The 7,571-nt window shown below is 32.6% G+C and overlaps 1 pseudogene; it reads right to left on the reverse strand.

Annotated features, from left to right (window-relative positions):
• Positions 1-5,037, reverse strand: part of LOC104738263 — a 22,682-nt pseudogene extending 17,645 nt beyond the window's left edge.

A 7,571-nucleotide genomic window follows, 5' to 3' on the forward strand; every position in this document is an offset into this window, starting at 1 on the left:
CTTATATATATTATGGCATGCGGGCTTAGGCCCGATGAGGAGCCAATATTATGGCATGCAGACGTCTGTCTGATGAGGAGCCGATAAAAACTCAAGGTTTAGGCCTGTGAGTAAAAAGGAGAGTCCAAAAGTCGAGAGCAAATGATGCCTGGAGCGTGAGTCTATCGCCTAGAGGTGACCTTCTGTAGATCGGTCGTAGGAGTGCGGGCCGTGGAGACGGTAGCACAGGAGTCCTTGGCTGAGTGTTGTTTGAGATTCGAGGACGAATCTAAATTGGTGGGGGAATATTGTAACATCCGTGAACCGTAATTCCGGTTTGGGATGTGCATCGGTCGATGCTGGAGGAGCATCGGTCGATGCTGACTCAATTTCCTGCATTTTGACTTAAGTTAAACGCTGCGTTTTGGGGAAAAAGGGAAAATAAAACCCTTAAGTCGTTCCTTTTGTCTCATTAGATGACTTTAGCCGTTTTTGAGAGAAAATAAGGGAGAAAAAGTGTTCTTGAGCGTTCTTGAGGTTTTTGGGAGATTTCAAGCTGTTCCTGTAGAGATCTGTAGCTGGAATCGTTGTAGGAGCTTCCTAGGAACGTTTTCTTCCTGTGTTTGGGTTGGATTCCTTCTGTGGCAAAGGTAAGTGCATGACCATGGCTTATCTAAGCTGGAGATTACTCTGATCTGTTTGTTTCTTTGTTGTTAGGCTTGCTAGTATGTTATTTGAGGCATTAGGAAGCTTTTTTGCGGCTTGGGATCGATTCTTGTGGTTACAGGAACGAAGATCCGGCGAGAAGCTTTGGGAAAAACAATGCTCGACATGAACATCGGTCGATGCACTATGTGCGTCGGTCGATGCTAGTGCGAGGACGGCGCGGTTTGACCTAGGAGCATCGGTCGATGCCATGTGGGGGCATCGGTTGGTGCAATTAGGGTTTCTGCGTGATGTCGAGCATGTGTCGATCGATGCAAGTGGAAGCATCGGTCGATGCAAGTGAACCTGGTATCGATCGATGCATATCTTGTGTCAGTCGATGCTGGTCCCTGATGGTGTCGGTCGATGCAATCTTGTGTCGGTCGATGCAGAGCCTGGTTTGGTTGTTGATTGTTGTTTGATGGTTAGAGTATCTCTATTGCTTGTGTGTATAGCCCAATAGATAGGAGGATTGCCTTACTGAGTGTTTATAAAATACTCATGCATTGCAATTTGTGTTTGTGATGCAGGTAAAGGCAAAGTGTGATCGTGCAATCAAGGCTATGAAGAGAATGTTCTAGTGATTCGCTTGCTTGTCTGGCTTCTATTAGGTTGCTAGAATTGAATCCTAAAATGTTGTTTAGGATTGCTGGTTCTCTGTTTTATGTTGTTTGGATCATTTGTTTATGATTTGGTTTAATATTGGTTATTGGAATGGTTATGATTTGTTTATGGGATTATTATTTGGATATTGGTATCTGTTATTTCCGCTGTTGGTTGTCCTTGTGGCTAGGTGGCTAGTGGGTATGGGACCACTAGTTGTAGTTTATTTATTTATTATTTATTTTTATTAAAAAAACGGGGCAGGTCGTTTCAATATTAATTCTAATCCTTTTATGTTTAGGATTTTTTTAATATTCCTAATAATTATTAAATAAAATGTCTTTTTACACATGTCAAAATATAATCGATATACTTGACACATGTCGCGACTATATGAATAACTAACTTTCAAAACTAAGGTTTATATAATAATATATCTATCCCTTTTAAAATCATTGTAATAATTCATCTTTAGAACATGTAATCTTATGTAGCACAAACACATCACATTTATCTATAATGCGAATAGAAATATATAGTATTTTTATTACACTTTTTTGCTAAAGTATTATTATTATTACATATTGAAAAGTTCTTAATATCTAACTCTAGCTTGTTGAAAAGACATAATATTCCAACACGCCTTAGAAATTTATTACATGTATTACTTCTACGACTTTTTTTCTAAAATATATAATTGTTTAGAAATCTACTAGACAGTTATGGCCCGTTTTGTTTCTTCACCTCGCTTTGAAAACATCAGCTTGGAGAACACTTTTCAATTCATGTCATTGTTGAAGAGAGAGTTCATGAAGTCGTCATCAACCAAATCCTATATAAGAAAAAAAAATAATTAACCAAAAAAAAAGTTTTTAAGACTCATAAAATTCAAATAATATACAAATAGTTTCTTTTAATTTTTGTCGAAGTTATCTCGTTTACCTGCGGATCCAAAAACGACCAATCGCTAATATCTTGATTAGCATCTTGTTCCTAATAAGTCGAGTCCAGGTTGTAGAACAGATTTAAATAATCATTTCATTTATATTAAGTATAATCATAGTTACATGGAAATAGTTTAATTAGAATACTATAATTAAATGTACCTGATTTTGATTAGGTTTCGTGTTGAAACTTGGAGGATTCATCTCCGGAGCGGCAAAAGTGTGATTCGTCGCAGGAGCAGAAAAAGTGTTGACGATTTCTTCATTATAATGACCCTAATTCACAACGAAGTCATATATAAGTGACCAGTAAGCCATACTATTTGAAAGTCTTCACCATATGATTTTCAAACAGGTTCAAATTCGATTTCGTAATAGCTAACATCTCTTAATATGTGAAATACCTCATTTATGTTCACAAATGAAGCCTCTTGTCCTTGTTGCTGCTGCATGCGCACACCAATTTTCAAACACACAATATCACAACAAGCACTTCATGTTTATGTATATAGATCATTGAAAAAATGGGGTGATGAAGACATATATATACCTTGTTGTGATCGAATTGAAAGTTGTTGATGTTGTAAAGAAGCTCATTAGTTTTGCCGAGATCATTGTATACGCTGAGGTCCTCCAGTTGAGGAAGTTCAAGATTTGGCTGTGTAGTTGCATTGGCATGTGGCTCAGGGTTATATGCAGTGTTCTCATTGTTTAAGAACGATTGCATCCCATACGAGAAGTGGCCAAGTCCTGGTTGATTTGGAGTAAAACTTTCAAAGCTACTCATTATGTTATTGTTGAAATTATTAATAGCTGACGGTCCAAGTTTTCCAAACCCATGAACTTGAGATGTTTGGCCGATTTTGTTCGCCATCACAGGTGGTTCAAAAAAGCTTCTTCTTTCCTCGTTTTGAGATGGTTGGTTGGCGAAACTGAGGTTGCCTTGGATGGGTAGCGTCAAATTTGATCCAGATCCAACATGGTGTGTCTCGTAAGTAGATGACCGGTTCATGTAGTTGTAAGGCATCTGGTTGAAACGGACGGGTGGCTCACGTGTGGTGGACAAAAGTCTCGACTGTCCAAAGCCTTGTCCGGGTTTGGAATAGAATGATCTATTGTTAAGACTTGTGTCGCACAAAGAAGTAGAGGGTGTGTATCGGTTGAAGTACAGCTCCTTGATATGAGTCTGTCGAAACATCGAGTCTATGCTTCTAGCTGACATAATGCTCATCAAACCTTGATCCGCCACTTTTCTCAAGAATATCCGATATTTCTGCGGTACCGTAGCAAACGATTTTAAGTTAACTAAAAGTTTAGAATGATACCCAATCTATAGTTTTAAACCTTCGTTAAACAGTGGTAACGAGATCTTACTGTTGACTAAGGATAGGTTCAATTCGGCAAATAAACTCAAAACTTAAAGATTTTGGGCTTAATTAGAGAGGTAAAGTTTTTGTTTGATTCGAGTGAATATATTAGACTTTTTCCATATTTTAAAACATTTTTGAAAAGAGATATCAAACCTGTAAATGGCTGGTAACGTTCTCTCTAGTCAAGTACGATACGTTCATGAACGCTAAGATCTTTTTTGGCACAGCCTCTTTGGAAGATTAGTAAACAAAAATAAAAGATTAGTTAGCATGTGTACGTATATGATATAAACTAAACTGTAAGAAAATAAACAGTGTATCATGTGTTATCAAAAGTTTATAGAAAAAATCAAAACACTTACTATCAAGACCGATATGTCGGATAGCTTGTAGGAATAGGTCGTTGAGACCATCCGTCCACGAAACCTAAGGCTTCTTGGCGGGCTGCGACGGAGACGCACCATCCTCAGTACCACTGTTAGGTTTTCTTTTCCGATTTTTTCTTGAACCATCGGTACTAATTAGACAACTTCCGTTTGTACTGTTCAAGGATCTTGAATCAGCTTTAGATGAGTACTTCTTCCTGGTCTTCAAGACATTAGCTTGTTCAGGAAGCATCTTGATTTGCTGGGGGACACTAATACCTGTGTCGTTGGCCTTGTGGTTGGGCTCATTCCCTAATGTTGACTTACCATTCCTCTTGTAGGATAAAGCAAGTTGGTAAATTTTTGGTAGGTCAGTTGCATGTATGGGTTGGCGTCCGCTGATACAGCTTTTATTGTGAAAGAAATGTAAGGTTAAATATATCTTACAAAAAAAAAAAAAATATTATTCTTTAATTGAAGTTGTAAAGAGAAAAATATATACCAATGACAGGTAAATTTCCAATTTCCTCAGTGATTCGTCTTTTGAGTTGTAGACCGTTCATGCTAAGCATGTTATAATCTGTGATTATGAGATCGATATTGTTTCGTTGATGTTTTAGAATAGCCAATGCTTTCGTCGGGTCTTCTTCAGCCATAACTGTGATCTCCATAACCGATGGATCTTAAATCATTTAACCAAAATAAAATTTCATAAGCTAAAATATAATTTCAAAATTTTTAGATATGTGCATGTAATTGGAATTCGAATCTGGAGGATTTGTTGAACAAGAACAAAAAACTCATTCTAGTTGTTTCTCGAAAAAATTGTATATCATGCTAAAATGTAGTAGAAAGAAAAATCTAAATGAAACTACAAACAAAAACTCACTAAACATATCATATATGATATATAATAAGAATCTCACCTCTGTATCTAGAGTACTGTACAAGCATTTGTGAAATAGCACCATAGAAAACAGGATCATCGTCCACAACCAGAACGTTGATTCGCAAGTCAGAGCTTTTGTTGGGGAGAGATTCAGCAAAAGTCATTCTACTAATCCTTGTATGAAGTTTGTTTTTCTCCTTTTTTTATTTATTTATCAAGTCTGTATGAACTATTTAGGTTGCACAAAGCTCAATATATAAAGGCGTGTAAAGTAGACACACAAATGTAACATTTGGCAAAAATGAACTGGTGTATATAAAAGTATTGTTTTTAAAAATAAATCATAATAATATATGATAAATCAAAACTTAATTTTATTTACTATATTAATAATAATATTGAAAATTAAGAAAAGTTGAGAAAAAATAGAAAACATAGATACAATAAAATATTACCGTGTGCTAATTAATGTAAAAAATCTAGGCCAAGTAAGAAAAAATTAATGCTATTAACCAATAAATTTATTATAGATACAACCCAAAAAAAAATTGTTTTATAAAAATGTATTCTGAATTTTAAATATTTCTCCAGATCTTTTGTTTCTTTTTTAGGATTGATTTTCATATAGATTTCGTACATCTTTGTTGGATTTGTGCTATAAAGGGAGGATATTAGAATATTGTATGTAGAAATTCCAAAATGAAGTATGAAATTTTATTATGAGTTCAATATGAACTTTGATTTGTATAAAGTTAACCCAATGAAAAATTGATGTAGTTGAAAACTGTGTAACCAAAAACTTATTTTACTACATAATGTAGCAGAGTACACAATTTTATTCGAAGTTTCTGTTTTGTATAAAAAATAGCATTTGGCATTCACAACTAAGATTTGGGGTACTTTGTTGCCCAATCTCACACCAAAACCCAAATTAGTCTCTATGTTTCTTGGAACAGTCAGATATTTTTACTATTTAGCTGTGTATTATGACTAACTATGATTAAAATCACATCAAAATGACTTGAACCTAATCTACTAATCTCGAAATAAATTTTACAATCACTAAACTAGTTTTTCATAACTATATGTATTTGCTATTTTTGTATCCTATATTGTGTTTTTAAACAGAGATTGGTTATGTTTGTCAAAAACAATTTAAGATCAATTAAAGATTAAGTCTAGATACAAAATTCTCGATATCGAAATTAATTCTAAACTGTTTGAAGGTTTTTAACTTCACATTGTTAATCAAAAATATGAATCCATAAAAATGTTCCTATCACTGAATGTCGAATACAAAACATGATCTCAATTACTTATTACATTGAATTAGGGGGTGCACACATCAAATACGTTTAATTATTTTACTAAAAGATTACATTTGCATTTTAATATTTACTTATTTGATAAAATATGACCCTTACTTTATATTTTCTATTACTAACTTAGCAAATAATAAAATTATATATATGAAACTATTATGTAATATATATATATATATATATATATATATATATTGGATATTTAAAATTTATCATATAATATGAATATTACGCGTGTTAAAAACGTTGACTATACTTTAATATTATTAAATAATTTCAATCATTATGATTAATAAAAACGACAACATCATATCTGAACTTTTGTCGCATTTGGAACACTTTAATTTATGTTATGTTATTTGTAAATAGTTCTTTATTTAGTATAAACGATATTTTGTCGGTAGTATACCAAGTAAACTTTAAAATATCAAAGATCGGTAATGCATCAGTTACATTTTAGCATTTTTCTACATTCAAATTATTAGTTTAGTTTTAACATAACAATTAAATTTCTAAAACAATATTTTTTGTCTGAAAGTGGGAATTATAGTTATCAATACGCATATCCATAATATAATATTTTCAATTATACTCCTCCGTCTCAAAATATAGGATGTTTTAACTAAAAGCAAGCTGATTAATAAGAGTTTACTTTTAAAATGTTCAACCAATCAGAAACAATACTGCATAATATATAATATTAAATTAATCTAAAAGTTGCATAAAAATTTGAAAACATCCTATATTATGAAATAAAAATTTCCTCTAAAACATCTTATATTATGAAATGGAGGAAGTAATATTTAATAGTTTAACTTTTTCATATTTTAACATAATGGCAGTACTTGTTGAAAACAGGTTTTGAAATGATATTATTATAAAGATCGTATAACTATTTTCTTGTTAGAATTTATTGTCTGTACAATGTATAAAATCACTGCTATCTTTTTATTCTGAAAGCTCTTTTTTTATATATAATATAAAGTATGAAATTTTTGTAACTGATTCTTAGTTATTTTTTTGTGATGTCTGTTACATTTCCTTTGTAATCAAAATTCAAAAGTCAAATCTAATCAGCTGCTTTTTTTTAACGTCTGCTTGTCAAAAAAAAAAGTCGTCTGTTTAGTGTGAAAGGTGATTTGGAAAAATGTCAGTTAAGGAAACTAGTACAATAAAATAAGTGAAGAGAATCTAATTAATATGTATGTTACAAAAAGGTACTGTTGCATGCAAGACGATAGATTTTCTTTTAAATTGCTATTAATGATTTTGCCAATTGAATTAATGGGAAATCTAAAGTGGTCTGTTAATAGAAGAAATTTTTGATTATGGGAAAATTAAAGTATGTATAGATGTGGTTTTGTAATTAGGCCAAAATAAAGTAATTAATTAAT

The sequence above is a fragment of the Camelina sativa genome, chromosome 13 (genome assembly GCF_000633955.1).
Source record: "Camelina sativa cultivar DH55 chromosome 13, Cs, whole genome shotgun sequence".
NCBI lineage: Eukaryota > Viridiplantae > Streptophyta > Magnoliopsida > Brassicales > Brassicaceae > Camelina > Camelina sativa.